Source organism: Salminus brasiliensis, chromosome 1 (assembly GCF_030463535.1).
Source record: "Salminus brasiliensis chromosome 1, fSalBra1.hap2, whole genome shotgun sequence".
In the NCBI taxonomy this organism is placed as follows: Eukaryota; Metazoa; Chordata; class Actinopteri; order Characiformes; family Bryconidae; genus Salminus; species Salminus brasiliensis.
This window is the reverse complement of record NC_132878.1, coordinates 70356819-70374781: the sequence shown is the minus strand read 5'-3', so window position 1 is coordinate 70374781 and position 17963 is coordinate 70356819. Positions and strand designations below refer to the sequence as shown.

The 17963-nt window shown below is 43.2% G+C and overlaps 12 non-coding genes across 12 annotated transcripts; 5 read left to right on the top strand and 7 right to left on the bottom strand.

Annotated features, from left to right (window-relative positions):
* Window positions 1-753: 753 nt before the first annotated feature.
* Window positions 754-826, top strand: trnar-acg (transfer RNA arginine (anticodon ACG)). The gene has a single exon. It is a non-coding gene; the product is annotated as a tRNA-Arg (tRNA).
* Window positions 827-1348: 522 nt separating this feature from the next.
* trnae-uuc (transfer RNA glutamic acid (anticodon UUC)) lies at window positions 1349-1420 on the top strand. Its single transcript has one exon. It is a non-coding gene; the product is annotated as a tRNA-Glu (tRNA).
* A 370-nt stretch (window positions 1421-1790) lies between these two features.
* Window positions 1791-1862, top strand: trnae-uuc (transfer RNA glutamic acid (anticodon UUC)). Its single transcript has one exon. It is a non-coding gene; the product is annotated as a tRNA-Glu (tRNA).
* A 737-nt stretch (window positions 1863-2599) lies between these two features.
* On the top strand, window positions 2600-2672 carry trnar-acg (transfer RNA arginine (anticodon ACG)). The gene has a single exon. It is a non-coding gene; the product is annotated as a tRNA-Arg (tRNA).
* A 1921-nt stretch (window positions 2673-4593) lies between these two features.
* On the top strand, window positions 4594-4665 carry trnae-uuc (transfer RNA glutamic acid (anticodon UUC)). Its single transcript has one exon. It is a non-coding gene; the product is annotated as a tRNA-Glu (tRNA).
* A 6334-nt stretch (window positions 4666-10999) lies between these two features.
* On the bottom strand, window positions 11000-11082 carry trnal-cag (transfer RNA leucine (anticodon CAG)). Its single transcript has one exon. It is a non-coding gene; the product is annotated as a tRNA-Leu (tRNA).
* A 397-nt stretch (window positions 11083-11479) lies between these two features.
* trnal-caa (transfer RNA leucine (anticodon CAA)) lies at window positions 11480-11562 on the bottom strand. The gene has a single exon. It is a non-coding gene; the product is annotated as a tRNA-Leu (tRNA).
* Window positions 11563-12917: 1355 nt separating this feature from the next.
* trnal-cag (transfer RNA leucine (anticodon CAG)) lies at window positions 12918-13000 on the bottom strand. Its single transcript has one exon. It is a non-coding gene; the product is annotated as a tRNA-Leu (tRNA).
* A 396-nt stretch (window positions 13001-13396) lies between these two features.
* Window positions 13397-13479, bottom strand: trnal-cag (transfer RNA leucine (anticodon CAG)). Its single transcript has one exon. It is a non-coding gene; the product is annotated as a tRNA-Leu (tRNA).
* A 1835-nt stretch (window positions 13480-15314) lies between these two features.
* trnal-cag (transfer RNA leucine (anticodon CAG)) lies at window positions 15315-15397 on the bottom strand. The gene has a single exon. It is a non-coding gene; the product is annotated as a tRNA-Leu (tRNA).
* A 1356-nt stretch (window positions 15398-16753) lies between these two features.
* On the bottom strand, window positions 16754-16836 carry trnal-cag (transfer RNA leucine (anticodon CAG)). The gene has a single exon. It is a non-coding gene; the product is annotated as a tRNA-Leu (tRNA).
* Window positions 16837-17711: 875 nt separating this feature from the next.
* On the bottom strand, window positions 17712-17794 carry trnal-cag (transfer RNA leucine (anticodon CAG)). The gene has a single exon. It is a non-coding gene; the product is annotated as a tRNA-Leu (tRNA).
* Window positions 17795-17963: the final 169 nt, after the last annotated feature.

Genomic DNA, 17963 nt, shown 5'->3' with positions numbered 1-17963 from the left:
TCATTTCATCAACCTTATAAAAGTGAATAGTTGCAGGCTCAGAGATTTACAGAGGGAGCTGTGCTATTAATTCTTAGCCGTGTCTGGTGTTACTGGTTGCTTTTAAAGTAGTGTACAATCGGCCTTTCCCTATTCGTGGCATGTGGTAGAAGGAACGGACCGAACAGCCGAGCTAGCGCAGCCGTGAACCTTTGGTGGTCGCTACTCCGCGTTGGTTCCGCAACCTAGATTCAAACCTGGGCCACGTTAGTGTGACACATGAAGTTACTCAGTGTGAAATGTAAAAGTAATTTTAAAGCTAGCTAGCTATGTAGCTACTACTGTAGCTAAACTATTGCTAAGCTAGTGACAAAACCCCGATTAATGTAGCTACCTAATAATGGACGGAACCAAGACATGAGCTGTAGAAAGGACTGCCTTTACTGTTTACAAACTTCTGACTAAACTATAGCGACAGTGTGAAATAGCAAAAGCTGTGCGATATGTCCGCTACCCCCTACAGATGGTGTCATTTCCTTCAGTAAAACAGTAGACTGACAGGATTAGCACACTGCTAATGTGCTAACGCTGCGCCCTTCGTCTGCTCAGCAGTGAGCCGTGATCGGACAGGGGTCAGTACTCTGCTATGTGGCCGCAACAACCCCGAATCAAATCCAGGTCAGAGCAGAGTGTGTTTAAGAGGTAAGAAACACTATGATTGACATAGGGGGACTGCGACATACTTAAAACTCCTCTCCCCTCTTCTTCCTCACAGGGCCAGTGGCGCAATGGATAACGCGTCTGACTACGGATCAGAAGATTCTAGGTTCGACTCCTGGCTGGCTCGAAACTTTTCTTTCTACTGTTTTCTTTCTACTTTTTTTTATGCATATAGCACTTGTGTGAGTCACTGTTTACTCAATAAACATCCCTAGCTAGCTTGTATTGACTATGGTCTAAGTTTACATACTACTAAATCAGTGTACAAAGTCAGTGGGTAGACCATAATACTCAGCATACACTCCCCCAAGTATTTTCGGAAAAGGGGGTCTCTGTGTTAGAAGACAGCGAGCGACTCTGCTGTTCGGACACTCAGGGCTAGTTTGTTCCACCACCACATGCCAGGACAGAAAAAAACAGAGACGCTTGTCTTTCGTGGATCTTAAGGGGTGGCGAGTCAAGCCGAGCCCTACTTGTAGCTCGGGGGGCTCTTGGTGCAGATCGGGAGACTGCGATCAGAACGCAGCGCCTCAGACCATAAGGAGCACGGAGGGTCTGGTCCCTTCTTGGCTTTGTAGAGCAGCGTCAGGGTCAGCGTTTCGGATCAGCTACAAGAGGCTAGTGGCTAGTACCAAGTTCTTGTCAGCTGTCCCATATGGTCTAGCGGTTAGGATTCCTGGTTTTCACCCAGGCGGCCCGGGTTCGACTCCCGGTATGGGAACACTTTATTATGCTCTTATTATTCACTGTTAACACAAAATCGGCTGCTGACCATCGCCAACCAACATAGATGGGCTGGTCCATTCTTGGCTTTGTAGGCCAGCGTCAGGGTTTTGGATCAGCTACAGGAGACCAGTGAAGAGAGAACAGCAGATGAGTTACATGACTGAACTTAGAACCGTCCAAGACGACCCGGGCCGCTGTGTTCTGGGTCAGTTGTAAGGGGCTGGTGGTGCGCAAAGGAGACCTCTTCCTTGAAATCGTGCCTTACTTTTAAGCAATGACGCTCATTATGAGTATGTACCCACGTTTCTGGATTAAAGATTGCAACCCACACGAGAACTGTGCCACCGACATGTGTCTGTCAGCTGTCCCATATGGTCTAGCGGTTAGGATTCCTGGTTTTCACCCAGGCGGCCCGGGTTCGACTCCCGGTATGGGAACGATTTCTTATGCACACTATAAACCGCACTTATTATACCCGATTAACTACAGAACATCAATGACTATAATATTAATACACACTATATTATACTTTAAGTTACTCACTGTGAAATGTAAAAGTAATTTTAAATGCCAAGAGGATTCTGGCATAATGTGACGGGACATCTAGTTTAGCGGTTTAGTTGCAGCTACACTTGTGCATGCTTTAATTTAGTGCGTATTAAACGTGCATGCTCCTAACATTACTGGTTTAATTCAACCTAGCTAGCTATGTAGCTACTACTGTAGCTAAACTATTGCTAAGCTAGTGACAAAACCCCGATTAATGTAGCTACCTAATAATGGACGGAACCAAGACATGAGCTGTAGAAAGGACTGCCTTTACTGTTTACAAACTTCTGACTAAACTATAGCGACAGTGTGAAATAGCAAAAGCTGTGCGATATGTCCGCTACCCCCTACAGATGGTGTCATTTCCCAACAGTAGACTGACAGGATTAGCACACTGCTAATGTGCTAACGCTGCGCCCTTCGTCTGCTCAGCAGTGAGCCGTGATCGGACAGGGGTCAGTACTCTGCTATGTGGCCGCAACAACCCCGAATCAAATCCAGGTCAGAGCAGAGTGTGTTTAAGAGGTAAGAAACAAAATGATCGGGGTTTACAAATGATCGGGGAAGCGCTTCGCAGAGCGAGAGGGCTCTTCTTAAGCGCCCCTATCCCCTCTGCTTCCTCACAGGGCCAGTGGCGCAATGGATAACGCGTCTGACTACGGATCAGAAGATTCTAGGTTCGACTCCTGGCTGGCTCGAAACTTTTCTTTTTCGACCTTCTACTTTTTTCCACGGTATCTTGTCATCGGTGACGTTCATTAGGAGTCTGCACCCACATTTCTGGATTAAAAAAAATGAAAGAGGGAAAATATCTATTGGAGAAAAAGACAAACAAATGAACAGACAAACATCACAAAGTTATGTGTATGCACCATCGGCACCACACTCAACTTCTCACCTCAAATCTGAAATATAGAAAACCCACAAAACTAAAAACAAAACAAAGTGTTAAATTGTTTACAGATGTTTTCAGCCGATCCCATTAGCCAGATCATATTCGCGAGTTAGGCACTGCAGCAGCTCTGCGTTAGGCTCCTCAGTCAATGAACGCTGCAGTTCCTTGTTTAACCACTAGATGGAACTAGCTACAAAGCTTGAGCACGGCTGTAAGCTGCCCTCTAGAGCTAGTGCTGATCTCCGCTCCGTGTGCTCATAGACATGCAGGTGTTGTGACACATCCTATCCCCTCTGACGTCCGTCTTACAGAGGGACCATTTAGGAGCCAATACAGTGAGCAACGACCCAAAGCAACTGATTATCAGGACATATTAAATATAATGTATAAATAAAATGTATTTTGCAAACGGAGCAACTGAATTTGGTAACACGTGGTTTCAATTTGATAACATCAGTCATACAATACACAGGCTTAAGATATATATTTCCATTTAATTCAATCGTGAAAGGGCAGTTAACCACGTGGGCAAATCCGCCCAATGAAACAGTTTGTAGTTTCATAACTACAGTGTTATGTTTTTAACTTGCTAACATTTGATTCAAAATTAATAAATAAAGTTAGAAACACCTTATAGGGATATAGGGACAGTAATGATCAGTACATTTCTTTCGATACATTTTAATCTGGCATGTAAGTATGACAGCCGCCTGAAGATGGGCAATTAATCACGTGAGCGATTTTAACCAATGAAACAGTCGAGGGAATAGGACGTGTCTGGGGGGATAGGACGTGTCTGGGGGGATAGGATATGTCCCGACACCTGCTCCGCTCCGTCAGTAAATTTTTTTTGTTGTTTTTTTTTTTACACCATGTCCGACTCGAACTCACATACTTGTTGAATGTGTAAAACTGGCAGGGGACGTAGAGACTTTTCAATTCACTAACCGGATATTACAGTACAAGCAACCCAGGACACAGTAGAGCCAGCAAACACCACTGACTACATTTAGTCAGAAGACTAAATCCAAGCTCATCCAGAGTGATTAGATAAGCGTTAGATAAGCACAGCTCGCACCCGGTGTTTCTTTAATTAGCCGATGGTGGGAACCGATCAGGTTCCCTAAATACAATCTGATCCTCTGCAATCAGTCTCCCACATACAGCACTGTGTAACTGTGTACTGTTGAAAGTGAAAAGTGCAACCTTGAACGTTTTCAATTACTGTCATCAAAACCATCAGAAAATGCCTGCCCACAACTGCTTAAAAAACGTATATATAAATCTGGGGTGTTTTCCTGGTTTTCTGTACACGTAGAAGTACTGTGGGCAAGCCTGACAGCCTGTGTTAGATGTGAGAGGTTTTTTTTATTTATTTATTCTAAAGGGTACATCTGTACTCTACCCAGCCCAGAACCAGCAGTGAAAACTCTGGTCCTATAATTTGGGCTTGCCCCATTTTTGTAACTGGGGGTGAACACTGATTTATTAACAACATGACTAAGCATTTTGACTCTCTTGTTCGTAATCAGTGACACAAGGATCAGTCATTCTGATGTCAGAGACATGTTCACTGGCATAAATACTCACTTTAGGGACACGAACTAAAGGTTCTGTGAAACGTTGTTTTTTGTTTTTTTTTTTAGAAATGCTTTTTGGGGTTGCCTGTCATGGGATTTCACCACAAACGTTATATGGTTAAAATGGGATGGTATTGTTATGTCTCCCATATGGTCTAGCGGTTAGGATTCCTGGTTTTCACCCAGGCGGCCCGGGTTCGACTCCCGGTATGGGAACGATTTCTTATGCACAACATCAAGTACACTTATTATACACTACGATTAAACACACACACACACACACACGCAATACCACCATCATTAAAAAAACAAGACAGAAACGAGATCTTTGCACAAGGTGTATTAAAGAGTGTTTACACACAGCAGCACAGTCTGACTAAATTAGTGTGTTACGCGATTTACATTGACTGTCAGTATATTGTGATATTAATTTTTAGTTTAGGAATATCTACACTAATATATTTGACAGCTAATAAACATAATAGCATGATAATTAAGCATGAACGGATTAATTAAAGGAACAATAAGTACCAAATGACGGCAATCGTTAAATACGTCCAGTCCGCAGTCCAGTCAAAACACTGGCGAGAGTTGTCTGCCTCGCCCCCGCAGCTCGAGCGGGTTGCCAGTTTGAGGACCGTAAACCTCAGATGCGAGCGCAAGACGAGATCATTAACTTTTACAATGAGAAGCATCATGATGATAAACACAGATCGATCCGTCTGAAATGGTTTTATTGTTTGCACATTATAAACCCAAAGACAAGCCCGTTTTCCTGAAAAGCCCACTGCTCCTAAAATACTCTCTAGAGTTGGAGTAACTACTTAGTAGCCTGCTGTTTTTCCTTGATGCAGCCTGCTGTAGACCCTAAGTTATAAAGTGCCCTCACTGGTGCATTACCACACAAACCCTCTGGATGCAGAAACATCACCCATCACCTCCATTTGATGTAGTTATTATTATACAGAAGTTTATTTCATATTGTGTTTACCCTGATTTACATTTAGAACACCGTTTGTCGTCAAAATAAAGTAAAATTATTAATCGTACAATGGTTTTTATCACAGTTGTATGAATGTCCTATTTACAGAGCAATAAGGGCTTATAAGGGTTACACATACAGTATCATTGTAATCACACTGTTTAAAATAGTTATGACAACATGATTTACAGAATTGATAAGTAAAATCATTTCATAGAGTTAATTGCTGAACATAGCATAAAATTAACATCATTAGGAATGCTGAGATCAGTATACAAACTCCAATCAGTGCAACAACCTTAATGTCAAAATAATGCAAAACAAAGTACAGCAACAGATATGAATACATATAATACAGAAAAATATAAACCATGGACTATAAAGCAGACTTGAGAGATGTGCAGCTTTTACTCCAGTGGGAATTGTTGGCCATTAGTCTGTCTGGAACACTGACACTGTGGAGAATAATTGAAGTGTATTTATTATTTTGTGGGCTAGTTCTTCAGCACAGTGTGATGTAGAAAAGCAAGGACAGTTAATAGCTGTGCAACATACGGTCAAGCCTCAAGTGTGTGGTTTATTTAGCCCAAGAAAAACAAGCGTTTTCCACCTACCAACACCTCTCTTGACTTGAATTTGCTTGGGTTCCTGTGTGGTTGGTGCCGGGACAAGTAGAAGCAGGCCAAACCTTCTGGAGTCATCAGGGTGAAGTGACCTTAGTTTGGATATTCCCCTGCCAGTCATGAAGCAGCTGCTGTAAGAATCAAATTATAACAAACTGTTTACAAAGACGAGAAACATATTCCTCGTCTGGGCTGCTGTCACGTTTTCCTATTCTTCCAGATTATCTGTTCCCCAATCAAAACTGCCAAAATTTAAGATTAGTAGATACTAGCAATTATATTACAAGTACTTTTACTTCTACAATACTACTCAAAACAATGATTTTCAACTTACACACTGTTCCTGAGGTCATTGATCTCATGTTCACTCATGTTCAGGTTTTCATTGCCTTGGACACTCCTATTCTAAAGACAACATGATATTACACCCTGACAGCATAGGTGTGAATTGCAGTTGCTATTTGTCTACCATGTTTAGTAATAAACTATATATATATATATATATATATATATATGGAGCGGTTAAGTATTAGAGTTTAGATTCTCAGACTGAGCCAGACCCGATGCCGATGTCGGACAGAGATTTCCCACCATTTTCCTCGGACCCTGTCAGGTTGAGCTCAAGAAAATGATCTGTGACGTAGGCCTACATTTTTTTAATGCTAATTTTTTTCTATAAAGTTATGGCTTGATAAATCCTTTAGCCTGCTAAATATTGCCTCGTTCGTAATAAATCTTATATTGTTTCCTAAATGTTAAATTAGTGTGTACCATAGTGTTATTTGCATAGCCCTATTACTGTTTTTGTGTGTTTGCACTGAGGCTATACGCTTATTATTATTCTTACATCTTATTACATTATATTAGAGTAGAGGAAAGTCATTCAGACATCATTCTATTTGGTCGATGTTTACACCTGTGGATCATTGTTTGCATTGTTGGTGTTTTAATCATTTGGAGTTTTAATAATAAGTTTCTGCTTCTTCAGTGTTGGACTGTTCATTAACATAATTCTGAGCAGATTTCAGTAATTCAAACAATAATTAAAATTGTAGTTAAAAAGGTCAGTTTTAATGGTCTACCTACTTCAGTGATGTCATTCAAAAAAATTGTCGGGTTTAAATCGGGCTTGGGCTCATAATGACAGTTGATGGGGCCAGTCGGGTCAGGCTTGGACAAAACGTGCTGGGGCTTGTGTAGGGTCAGGTTGTAGTTTTTGGGCCTGATATAAACTCTATTAATTGAAGTATCTCATTGCACTCAATTAGTGGTGGGAGAGATAGATTAAACCTTCCATCAAGTGATTCTTTTTGCAAGCCTTCTGCCTCCCTACCAAACAGGTCAGTGGTCCAGCACATGTTGTTAATGCGAAATGTCACTACAAATGTCAAATAACTTAAAGAAGTCTGGACAAAGAGCAATTACTCTGATCATCAAGCATGATGTACATACTGATGGCTTTGCCACGCTGACCTTTGCAATATGCTCTAACCAGCCAAATCTTTAAACAAGACTTGAATCTTGTTCCTCCTCACCATGGTCTGACACAGGAGAGACTGTATTTGGGGCCACAAATGTTAGCCCTGGGTGCATAGCTGTGTTGTGCCAACTGCTCCCACAGTCACCATACTTCACGTCTCTCTTCCTGCAGTACTGATCAGGAACCTGTGATCAGAGAACAATACAGTTCAAACGTCTTAGTATTTATACAAGCTACATTAGCAAGGACCATTAAATATGACTTTATATCTCTAGATGACTTATCAAACAACATAAATTCCACTGGCAATTAAACAGGATGGCAATTGATTGATTTTTGCTGTTTGCTTTCATCTTCACTTTGGATATGACCTTGGGCTGTGTTTTGAGGTACCTGTAGCCTTAGAACAATTAAAGGGACCCAAGTTTTTCACAAAATTAGATTTACGCAGCGCCTACAATTTGATTGGATTAAAGAAGGGGACGAGTGGAAGACAGCTTTTGTGACCACAAGGGGACACTATGAGAATTTAGTGATCTTTTAGGTGTACATATACGAGGTCCTCAGGGACATGCTAGACTTAGATTTTAGCCAAGTAAAAAAGCATATGTGAAGGGGGTTTTGAAACTACGTCTACAGTAAACACTGTGACATAAATTAAGCTCCTTAGACATTGCAGCCATCCTAACCCAGCCAGGATATGTTTTAAGCTACTACAATCTTGTTACTTTAAAGTAAATATCTTATGAGATTTATAGAAATGCAAAGATAACCACTTACAAAATATGCAAAGCTTAACCTTCCCAAAATATGCAAAGCTTAAGTTCCCCCCCAAGCAAATATTAACTGTAAACCTATTAGCAAAGCATGTCAGAAGAGGAATTTAATGCCAAACCTCCTGGAAACAGATGTCGGAGTCCAGGTTACAATGACAGGGTTATTTCAATCAGAAACTTGTAATGTAAATATCTATTAACATTTAATGAAGTGCTTAGTTGGCCACTCAGGAAAACTGCGTAGCATGGTAGCGGCCCACGCTGAAGTGATTTTTCTTTTGATCAGAATTGCATGTCAGAAGTGGGATTCGAACCCACGCCTCCAGGAGAAACTGCGACCGAAACGCAGCGCCTTAGACCTCTCGGTCATCGTGACCTATGCTACTTGCTTTTCGGCCACAATAAATTTGATACGGTAAACTCAAAGTCCTTAGACATTTACACAAGTGATTAGTTAGCCAATTAACAAACATGCTAAGCTTGCCCTGAGGGGTGCCCTCCCAAGCAAATCCTAGCTTTTAACCTATCAGCAAAGCATGTCAGATGAGGAATTTAAAGCCAAACCTCCCGGAAACAATGCACACTTACGGCAGCGCCATCCTGACAGACAAATGTCGGAGTCCAGGTTACAATGACGGGGTTATTTCACTCAGAAACTTGTAATGTAAATATCCAATAACATTTAAAGAAGTGCTTACTTCGCCACTGAGGAAAACTGCGCAGCATGGTAGCGGCCCAAGCTGAAGTGATATTTCAGCTGATCAAAATTGAATGTCAGAAGTGGGAATCGAACCCACACCTCGAGGAAAAACTGCAACCTGAACACAGCGCCTAAGACCGCTCGACCACTCTGACCCACGCTACTTGTGTCTCAGCCATAATGAATTTGATACGGTAAATTTAAAGTCCTAAGACATTTGCACAAGTGATTACTTAGCCAATTAACAAACATGCTAAGCTTGCCCTGACGGGTGCCCTCCCAAGCAAATCCTAGCTTTTAACCTATCAGCAAAGTATGTCAGATGAGGAATTTAAAGCCAAACCTCCCGGAAACAATGCACACTTACGGCAGCGCCAACCTGACAGACAGATGTCGGAGTCCAGGTTACAATGACTGGGTTATTTCACTCAGATACTTGTAATGTAAATATCCAATAACATTTAAAGAAGTGCTTACTTAGCCACTTAGGAAAACTGCGTAGCATGGTAGCGGCCCAAGCTGAAGTTATATTTCTGCTGATCAAAATTGCATGTCAGAAGTGGGATTCTAACCCACGCCTCCAGGGGAGACTGCGACCTGAACGCAGCGCCTTAGTCCGCTCGGCCATCCTGACCCTAGCTAGTTGCGTTCCGGCAACAATGCATTTGATACGGTCAACTCAAAGTCCTAAGACATTTATACAAGTGATTAGTTAGCCAATTAACAATCATGCTAAGCTTGCCCTGAGGGTTGCCCTCCCAAGCAAATCCTAGCATTTAACCTATCAGCAAAGTATGTCAGATGAGGAATTTAAAGCCAAACCTCCCGGAAACAATGCACACTTACGGCAGCGCCATCCTGACAGACAGATGTCAGAGTCCAGGTTACAATGACTGGGTTATTTCACTCAGAAACTTGTAATGTAAATATCCAATAACATTTAAGGATGTGCTTAGTTGGCCACTCAGGAAAACTGGGCAGCATGGAAGCGGAAGCAAGCTGAAGTGATATTTCTACTGATCAAAATTGCATGTCAGAAGTGGGATTCGACCCCACACTTCCAGGGGAGACTGCGACCTGAATGCAGCGCCTTAGACCGCTCAACCATTCTGACCCACGCTACTTGCGTTTAGGCCATAATGAATTTGATACGGTAAACTCAAAGTCCTAAGACATTTACACAAGTGATTAGTTAGCCAATTAACAAACATGCTAAGCTTACCCTGAGGGGTGCCCTCCCAAGCAAATCCTAGCTTTTAACCTATCAGCAAAGTATGTCAGATGAGGAATTTAAAGCCAAACCTCCCGGAAACAATGCACACTTACGGCAGCGCCAACCTGACAGACAGATGTCGGAGTCCAGGTTACAATGACTGGGTTATTTCACTCAGAAACTTGTAATGTAAATATCCAATAACATTTAAAGAAGTGCTTACTTAGCCACTTAGGAAAACTGCGCAGCATGGTAGCGGCCCAAGCTGAAGTGATATTTCTACTGATCAAAATTGCATGTCAGAAGTGGGATTCTAACCCACGCCTCCAGGGGAGACTGCGACCTGAACGCAGCGCCTTAGTCCGCTCGGCCATCCTGACCCTAGCTACTTGCGTTCCAGCTATAATGCATTTGATACGGTTAACTCAAAGTCCTAAGACATTTATACAAGTGATTAGTTAGCCAATTAACAATCATGCTAAGCTTGCCCTGAGGGTTGCCCTCCCAAGCAAATCCTAGCTTTTAACCTATCAGCAAAGTATGTCAGACAAGGAATTTAAAGCCAAACCTCCCGGAAACAATGCACAATCACGGCAGTGCCATCCTGACAGACAGATGTCGGAGTCCAGGTTACAATGACTGGGTTATTTCACTCAGAAACTTGTAATGTAAATATCCAATAACATTTAAAGAAGTGCTTACTTAGCCACTTAGGAAAACTGCGTAGCATGGTAGCGGCCCAAGCTGAAGTGATATTTCTGCTGATCAAAATTGCATGTCAGAAGTGGGATTCGAACCCACGCCTCCAGGGGAGACTGCGATCTGAACGCAGCGCCTTAGACCGCTCGGCCATCCTGACCCTAGCTACTAGCTTTTCGGCAACAATGCATTTGATACGGTCAACTCAAAGTCCTAAGACATTTATACAAGTGATTAGTTAGCCAATTAACAATCATGATAAGCTTGCCCTGAGGGTTGCCCTCCCAAGCAAATCCTAGCTTTTAAACTATCAGCAAAGTATGTCAGATGAGGAATTTACAGCCAAACCTCCCGGAAACAATGCACACTTACGGCAGCGCCATCCTGACAGACAGATGTCGGAGTCCAGGTTACAATGACGGGGTTATTTCACTCAGAAACTTGTAATGTAAATATCCAATAACATTTAAGGATGTGCTTAGTTGGCCACTCAGGAAAACTGGGCAGCATGGAAGCGGAACCAAGCTGAAGTGATATTTCTACTGATCAAAATTGCATGTCAGAAGTGGGATTCCAACCCACGCCTCCAGGGAAGACTGCGACTTGAACGCAGCGCCTTAGACCACTAGGCCATCCTGACCCTATCTACTTGCTCATCGGCTATAAAGCATTTGATACGGTTAACTCAAAGTCCTAAGACATTTACACAAGTGATTAGTTAGCCAATTAACAAACATGCTAAGCTTGCCCTGAGGGGTGCCCTCCCAAGCAAATCCTAGCTTTTAACCTATCAGCAAAGCATGTCAGATGAGGAATTTAAAGCCAAACCTCCCGGAAACAATGCACACTCACGGCAGCGCCATCCTGACAGACAGATGTCGGAGTCCAGGTTACAATGACGGGGTTATTTCACTCAGAAACTTGTAATGTAAATATCCAATAACATTTAAAGAAGTGCTTACTTAGCCACTTAGGAAAACTGCGTAGCATGGTAGCGGCCGAAGCTGAAGTGATATTTCTGCTGATCAAAATTGCATGTCAGAAGTGGGATTCGAACCCACGCCTCCAGGGGAGACTGCGACCTGAACGCAGCGCCTTAGACCGCTTGGCCATCCAGACCCTAGCTGCTAGCTTTTCGGCAACAATGCATTTGATACGGTCAACTCAAAGTCCTAAGACATTTATACAAGTGATTAGTTAGCCAATTAACAATCATGCTAAGCTTGCCCTGAGGGTTGCCCTCCCAAGCAAATCCTAGCTTTTAACCTATCAGCAAAGTATGTCAGATGAGGAATTTAAAGCCAAACCTCCCGGAAACAATGCACACTTACGGCAGCGCCATCCTGACAGACAGATGTCGGAGTCCAGGTTACAATGACTGGGTTATTTCACTCAGAAACTTGTAATGTAAATATCCAATAACATTTAAAGAAGTGCTTACTTAGCCACTCAGGAAAACTGGGCAGCATGGAAGCGGAAAAAAGCTGAAGTGATATTTCTACTGATCAAAATTGCATGTCAGAAGTGGGATTCTAACCCACGCCTCCAGGGGAGACTGCAATCTGAACGCAGCACCTTAGACCGCTTGGCCACCCTGACCCTAGCTACTTGCTTTTCGGCTATAATGCATTTGATACGGTTAACTCAAAGTCCTAAGACATTTATACAAGTGATTAGTTAGCCAATTGACAAACATGCTAAGCTTGCCCTGAGGGTTGCCCTCCCAAGCAAATCCTAGCTTTTAACCTATCAGCAAAGTATGTCAGATGAGGAATTTAAAGCCAAACCTCCCGGAAACAATGCACACTTACGGCAGCGCCATCCTGACAGACAGATGTCGGAGTCCAGGTTACAATGACGGGGTTATTTCACTCAGAAACTTGTAATGTAAATATCCAATAACATTTAAAGAAGTGCTTACTTAGCCACTTAGGAAAACTGCATAGCATGGTAGCGGCCGAAGCTGAAGTGATATTTCTGCTGATCAAAATTGCATGTCAGAAGTGGGATTCGAACCCACGCCTCCAGGGGAGACTGCGACCTGAACGCAGCACCTTGGACCGCTCAGCCATCCTGACCCTAGCTACTAGCTTTTCGGCAACAATGCATTTGATACGGTCAACTCAAAGTCCTAAGACATTTATACAAGTGATTAGTTAGCCAATTAACAATCATGCTAAGCTTGCCCTGAGGGTTGCCCTCCCAAGCAAATCCTAGCTTTTAAACTATCAGCAAAGTATGTCAGATGAGGAATTTAAAGCCAAACCTCCCGGAAACAATGCACACTTACGGCAGCGCCATCCTGACAGACAGATGTCGGAGTCCAGGTTACAATGACTCGGTTATTTCACTCAGAAACTTGTAATGTAAATATCCAATAACATTTAATGAAGTGCTTACTTAGCCACTTAGGAAAACTGCGTAGCATGGTAGCGGCCCAAGCTGAAGTGATATTTCTGCTGATCAAAATTGCATGTCAGAAGTGGGATTCGAACCCACGCCTCCAGGGGAGACTGCGACCTGAACGCAGCGCCTTAGACCGCTCGGCCATCCTGACCCTAGCTACTAGCTTTTCGGCAACAATGCATTTGATACGGTCAACTCAAAGTCCTAAGACATTTATACAAGTGATTAGTTAGCCAATTAACAATCATGCTAAGCTTGCCCTGAGGGTTGCCCTCCCAAGCAAATCCTAGCTTTTAAACTATCAGCAAAGTATGTCAGATGAGGAATTTAAAGCCAAACCTCCCGGAAACAATGCACACTTACGGCAGCGCCATCCTGACAGACAGATGTCGGAGTCCAGGTTACAATGACTGGGTTATTTCACTCAGAAACTTGTAATGTAAATATCCAATAACATTTAAAGAAGTGCTTACTTAGCCACTCAGGAAAACTGGGCAGCATGGAAGCGGAAACAAGCTGAAGTGATATTTCTGCTGATCAAAATTGCATGTCAGAAGTGGGATTCTAACCCACGCCTCCAGGGGAGACTGCAATCTGAACGCAGCACCTTAGACCGCTTGGCCACCCTGACCCTAGCTACTTGCTTTTCGGCTATAATGCATTTGATACGGTTAACTCAAAGTCCTAAGACATTTATACAAGTGATTAGTTAGCCAATTGACAAACATGCTAAGCTTGCCCTGAGGGTTGCCCTCCCAAGCAAATCCTAGCTTTTAACCTATCAGCAAAGTATGTCAGATGAGGAATTTAAAGCCAAACCTCCCGGAAACAATGCACACTTACGGCAGCGCCATCCTGACAGACAGATGTAGGAGTCCAGGTTACAATGACGGGGTTATTTCACTCAGGAACTTGTAATGTAAATATCCAATAACATTTAAGGATGTGCTTACTTAGCCACTTAGGAAAACTGCGTAGCATGGAAGCGGAACCAAGCTGAAGTGATATTTCTACTGATCAAAATTGCATGTCAGAAGGGGGATTCGAACCCACGCCTCCAGGGGAGACTGCGACCTGAACGCAGCGCCTTAGACCGCTCGGCCATCCTGACCCTAGCTACTAGCTTTTCGGCAACAATGCATTTGATACGGTCAACTCAACGTCCTAAGACATTTATACAAGTGATTAGTTAGCCAATTAACAATCATGATAAGCTTGCCCTGAGGGTTGCCCTCCCAAGCAAATCCTAGCTTTTAAACTATCAGCAAAGTATGTCAGATGAGGAATTTACAGCCAAACCTCCCGGAAACAATGCACACTTACGGCAGCGCCATCCTGACAGACAGATGTCGGAGTCCAGGTTACAATGACTGGGTTATTTCACTCAGAAACTTGTAATGTAAATATCCAATAACATTTAAAGAAGTGCTTACTTAGCCACTTAAGAAAACTGCGTAGCATGGTAGCGGCCCAAGCTAAAGTGATATTTCTGCTGATCAAAATTGCATGTCAGAAGTGGGATTCGAACCCACGCCTCCAGGGGAGACTGCAATCTGAACGCAGCACCTTAGACCGCTTGGCCACCCTGACCCTAGCTACTTGCTTTTCGGCTATAATGCATTTGATACGGTTAACTCAAAGTCCTAAGACATTTATACAAGTGATTAGTTAGCCAATTGACAAACATGCTAAGCTTGCCCTGAGGGTTGCCCTCCCAAGCAAATCCTAGCTTTTAACCTATCAGCAAAGTATGTCAGATGAGGAATTTAAAGCCAAACCTCCCGGAAACAATGCACACTTACGGCAGCGCCATCCTGACAGACAGATGTCGGAGTCCAGGTTACAATGACGGGGTTATTTCACTCAGAAACTTGTAATGTAAATATCCAATAACATTTAAAGAAGTGCTTACTTAGCCACTTAGGAAAACTGCGTAGCATGGTAGCGGCCCAAGCTGAAGTGATATTTCTGCTGATCAAAATTGCATGTCAGAAGTGGGATTCGAACCCACGCCTCCAGGGGAGACTGCGACCTGAACGCAGCGCCTTAGACCGCTCGGCCATCCTGACCCTAGCTACTAGCTTTTCGGCAACAATGCATTTGATACGGTCAACTCAAAGTCCTAAGACATTTATACAAGTGATTAGTTAGCCAATTAACAATCATGCTAAGCTTGCCCTGAGGGTTGCCCTCCCAAGCAAATCCTAGCTTTTAAACTATCAGCAAAGTATGTCAGATGAGGAATTTAAAGCCAAACCTCCCGGAAACAATGCACACTTACGGCAGCGCCATCCTGACAGACAGATGTCGGAGTCCAGGTTACAATGACGGGGTTATTTCACTCAGAAACTTGTAATGTAAATATCCAATAACATTTAAAGAAGTGCTTACTTAGCCACTTAGGAAAACTGCATAGCATGGTAGCGGCCGAAGCTGAAGTGATATTTCTGCTGATCAAAATTGCATGTCAGAAGTGGGATTCGAACCCACGCCTCCAGGGGAGACTGCGACCTGAAAGCAGCACCTTGGACCGCTCAGCCATCCTGACCCTAGCTACTAGCTTTTCGGCAACAATGCATTTGATACGGTCAACTCAAAGTCCTAAGACATTTATACAAGTGATTAGTTAGCCAATTAACAATCATGCTAAGCTTGCCCTGAGGGTTGCCCTCCCAAGCAAATCCTAGCTTTTAAACTATCAGCAAAGTATGTCAGATGAGGAATTTAAAGCCAAACCTCCCGGAAACAATGCACACTTACGGCAGCGCCATCCTGACAGACAGATGTCGGAGTCCAGGTTACAATGACTCGATTATTTCACTCAGAAACTTGTAATGTAAATATCCAATAACATTTAAAGAAGTGCTTACTTAGCCACTTAGGAAAACTGCGTAGCATGGTAGCGGAAACAAGCTGAAGTGATATTTCTGCTGATCAAAATTGCATGTCAGAAGTGGGATTCTAACCCACGCCTCCAGGAGAGACTGCGACCTGAACGCAGCGCCTTAGACCGCTTGGCCACCCTGACCCTAGCTACTTGCTTTTCGGCTATAATGCATTTGATACGGTTAACTCAAAGTCCTAAGACATTTATACAAGTGATTAGTTAGCCAATTGACAAACATGCTAAGCTTGCCCTGAGGGTTGCCCTCCCAAGCAAATCCTAGCTTTTAACCTATCAGCAAAGTATGTCAGATGAGGAATTTAAAGCCAAACCTCCCGGAAACAATGCACACTTACGGCAGCGCCATCCTGACAGACAGATGTAGGAGTCCAGGTTACAATGACGGGGTTATTTCACTCAGGAACTTGTAATGTAAATATCCAATAACATTTAAGGATGCGCTTACTTAGCCACTTAGGAAAACTGCGTAGCATGGAAGCGGAACCAAGCTGAAGTGATATTTCTACTGATCAAAATTGCATGTCAGAAGTGGGATTCGAACCCACGCCTCCAGGGGAGACTGCGACCTGAACACAGCGCCTTAGACCGCTCGGCCATCCTGACCCTAGCTACTAGCTTTTCGGCAACAATGCATTTGATACGGTCAACTCAACGTCCTAAGACATTTATACAAGTGATTAGTTAGCCAATTAACAATCATGATAAGCTTGCCCTGAGGGTTGCCCTCCCAAGCAAATCCTAGCTTTTAAACTATCAGCAAAGTATGTCAGATGAGGAATTTACAGCCAAACCTCCCGGAAACAATGCACACTTACGGCAGCGCCATCCTGACAGACAGATGTCGGAGTCCAGGTTACAATGACTGGGTTATTTCACTCAGAAACTTGTAATGTAAATATCCAATAACATTTAAAGAAGTGCTTACTTAGCCACTTAAGAAAACTGCGTAGCATGGTAGCGGCCCAAGCTAAAGTGATATTTCTGCTGATCAAAATTGCATGTCAGAAGTGGGATTCGAACCCACGCCTCCAGGGGAGACTGCAATCTGAACGCAGCACCTTAGACCGCTTGGCCACCCTGACCCTAGCTACTTGCTTTTCGGCTATAATGCATTTGATACGGTTAACTCAAAGTCCTAAGACATTTATACAAGTGATTAGTTAGCCAATTGACAAACATGCTAAGCTTGCCCTGAGGGTTGCCCTCCCAAGCAAATCCTAGCTTTTAACCTATCAGCAAAGTATGTCAGATGAGGAATTTAAAGCCAAACCTCCCGGAAACAATGCACACTTACGGCAGCGCCATCCTGACAGACAGATGTCGGAGTCCAGGTTACAATGACTGGGTTATTTCACTCAGAAACTTGTAATGTAAATATCCAATAACATTTAAAGAAGTGCTTACTTAGCCACTTAGGAAAACTGCGTAGCATGGTAGCGGCCCAAGCTGAAGTGATATTTCTGCTGATCAAAATTGCATGTCAGAAGTGGGATTCGAACCCACGCCTCCAGGGGAGACTGCGACCTGAACGCAGCGCCTTAGACCGCTCGGCCATCCTGACCCTAGCTACTAGCTTTTCGGCAACAATGCATTTGATACGGTCAACTCAAAGTCCTAAGACATTTATACAAGTGATTAGTTAGCCAATTAACAATCATGCTAAGCTTGCCCTGAGGGTTGCCCTCCCAAGCAAATCCTAGCTTTTAAACTATCAGCAAAGTATGTCAGAT